Source organism: Podarcis raffonei, chromosome 11 (assembly GCF_027172205.1).
Source record: "Podarcis raffonei isolate rPodRaf1 chromosome 11, rPodRaf1.pri, whole genome shotgun sequence".
Lineage (NCBI taxonomy): Eukaryota > Metazoa > Chordata > Lepidosauria > Squamata > Lacertidae > Podarcis > Podarcis raffonei.
In genome coordinates, this window is record NC_070612.1 from 31,333,353 (window position 1) to 31,336,514 (window position 3,162).

Below are 3,162 nucleotides of genomic sequence, written 5' to 3' on the forward strand. Positions count from 1 at the left end.
TCTAGAAGTATGATTAGTTAATCTAGGGTACAAATGGATACACTACCTTACAATGTTGTCAGACATACACACTTGGGTGGGACTCTGATATTTGAGTTCCATGGCAAAGCCTGGCCTTATAGAACAGGAATGGGGAACTGACCAATTGTCACGCTGGCTGAGATTGATAGGAATTGCAGGCTAGCAGCATCCATAGGGCCACCAACCCCCCACCCCCTACTATAGTAGATTAATTGCTTTGCTCTTGGTTTTGGCAGAGCTATTTCTATAACTTTTGTTTAAAAATATGTTCCCCCATACTGAGCATACCATGTGTGCTCCTGTGCATATATGCACAGCACTTTACATGTGTGGGCTTCCTCCATCAACTTTGGAGAGCAGTTGCAAGCAACTAACCCACTGCTAGCACTAAGCTTTTCTCCCTCCTTGCATTAGTACCAAAGCCCTATCTCCCATCAGGAATAGGTCAACCAAAGTAATCTTACGACTGCATCGTATGACTTGGAACTCCTGTTAGTCTCATGTACTTTAGAACCGGTTCTAAAGGTTTAGATGTTGGCAGTGTCAGACAGAATCACACCCATGCATTGCTGCTACATGCCATTGCACTGTGACGTGCATTTAAACACCGCTGAGCCTCACATAATGGTTGCAGGGAGCTCCTTGCACACACTAGAACTCAGTGGAGTCTTTGCAGCCTTGATCATATAAGAGTCACTGATTTATTTTGCACGAAAAGCAGTAATTCGTCCACTCATTGGATAAATGAAAGCATATTTTTTCCCCTTTTAAAATACTGCAAAGGATTCCACCTCCACTAACCCCCTTCCCATATGCCATCCTTAAGAACCAAAACTTATGGGACACAATCCAGGGAAAATCAAGCAACTTTAGGTCATATTGAATTCAACAGGAAGAATGTACTTTTAATATTTATCAAATCAGTGTGGTTTCTGACTTGTGCCCCTTAGTACTAGCCTCCCCCCCCCCAATGTGCTCCCTGATTAAGTCCTTTTATTTAAAATGCTTGTGGTACTTCCCATGGTTCTTTGATAACATGTAGCCTCCTTTTTGTAGTTGCATGGAAAGTGAACACAAACACATCACTAAAAACAGAATGCAGATACTAGCACTGTTGAATAACTAGGCTGGAAAAGTGCCCTTACTTTTCCAATGACTTATCAGCCAGTTGACAAAATAGGGCTAAATATCATTATTTACCTCCCTTAAACCCTCTCAGGGAGATAAGTGTTTTAAAAAAAGATTGCCATCTAAGGCATATTTGAACTGATCTTTACCAGACTAAGCTGCTAAATCCTAACAATAGAAAATGGATCTGCCTAGCTTCTGTTTTGTTTGCGCATTTTTTCATCTTTATTTGCACTTTAATATATATTGTCAGCCCAGAGAAGAGCTGAACAATAAATTCCGCTTATGTCTAACTGCAAATACTACTAGCATGTATTAAGTATCTGTGCAGTAATAAATTTTATTGTTTCTACCTGCTAGAGGCCTGGGTTTTACTATTATTAATAAACGCATGAGTGGATGTCAAAGAAGTCTTGGGAAATTCTCAGTAAGTTTTTTTTTAAACAAACATAAAATATGTAAAATTCCTAAGGCATGTTTTAAGTACTTCTGGTTAATGAATGTGGTAAACTTTAACTTGGGGAATGCTATTTATAGATGTATATTTATTGCTTGTCCTTTCATGAGTGTCCAACAGGAAAAGCAGACTGCATCTTGATGCATGATAAACAGAAGCATGGGTTATTTGGACAAAACACTTATTTCACTGCATATTTAAAAAAAAAATTTTTTTAATCCATATGGCAGTTATTTAAGAAAGGTGCTCACATCTCAAAAGGAGGTACCTTTTTACTTGTCTGTGGGTTCTCCCCTTTCTATTCTTTCTGTTCCGCTCACCTACCCACCACAAAACCTATACAATGTAATACCTATAGTTCTTTATGGGCATTATCTGTGATGTACAGGGGTTGATCATTTATAACTTCATTTTCTTGTATTTCATTTTGCAATATCAGCTTTGTACTTGGGGAGGAGCCTTTGCATATCCTGGTGTATAAGTGCAGCAGAAGGTGCATTTCTGTGTCTTTATCCTATTTATTTTACTCCTGTTATTAAAATATAAGTTAACCCTGTTGCTGTGGGGTCCTTGTTGTCTATGTTTAACCTCTTATAGTTTCACAGTTTCAAGCAAAGCTGAATTGATCACTGTCGCCCCAATCAGATGAAGGAAATTAATGTGTGAAAATGGGCTTCTATGCACATTTCTGCTGTGACACAGATGCAAGTTAGCTGCAAAGTTTAGGAATCTTGACTTGACCTACTAGCATGCACCATCTCTTGCACCATCTCGTAGAAGAGTACACTTTCATTACAAGTGTTCTGAAGTAGTGAAGGAGGCAATTAGACTGAATTTCAGCCCTCCTTTGGCTATCCAAACCGGCCTGTAATTTCTATGGGACATGGCATGGGGATGGTACCCACAATATACAAAATACTACTCCTACAAGCCCACTCATCTCAATAAAAAATAAATGGGAGAATGATATAGGTTACAAAATAAACTCTACTGAATGGACTAAACTGTGGTCTAAACCACCCTTTAAATCCATCTCAGCCAAAAGAAGGGAACTCACTTTGAAGTTAATTTGTGGATGGTACCTAACACCATGAAAGCTGGTGCTGATACACCCAGGAATCTCACCAAAATGCTGGAGAGATTGCCACTCTACAGACACATACCTCCACATGTGGTGGGATTGCCCCAAAATTCAATCCTTTTGGACATTAGTTATTTTGCATATTTCTTGTAGGACTAAACAGAAACTAGAAGCCACTCCAGAACTGGCCTTACTGAATATCTTCCAAGACAATAATGCACATTCACACTGCAAAGAACTCATAAGTCATCTACTCTCAGCAACCAGGAGCATCATAATTAGACATTGGAGGGACCTGCCAGGAGTAAACATGAGCCACTGGTAACAAACCATATGGGAAACAGCCCTACTAGAAAAGCTCATCAACAAACTGAAACTAGAATGGGAACAAACAAAAGAGGATGCCTTCACCCTGGTGTGGCTCCCCTTTATTATATACACAAGACAACAAGAGGAACCCACTGACCACATATGA

General features: G+C 39.5%; 1 protein-coding gene across 4 annotated transcripts in view; it reads right to left on the reverse strand.

Annotated features, from left to right (window-relative positions):
* LOC128423744 (uncharacterized) overlaps positions 1-3,162 on the reverse strand; it is a 47,826-nt gene that overhangs the window by 7,528 nt on the left and 37,136 nt on the right. The window lies entirely within an intron of this gene.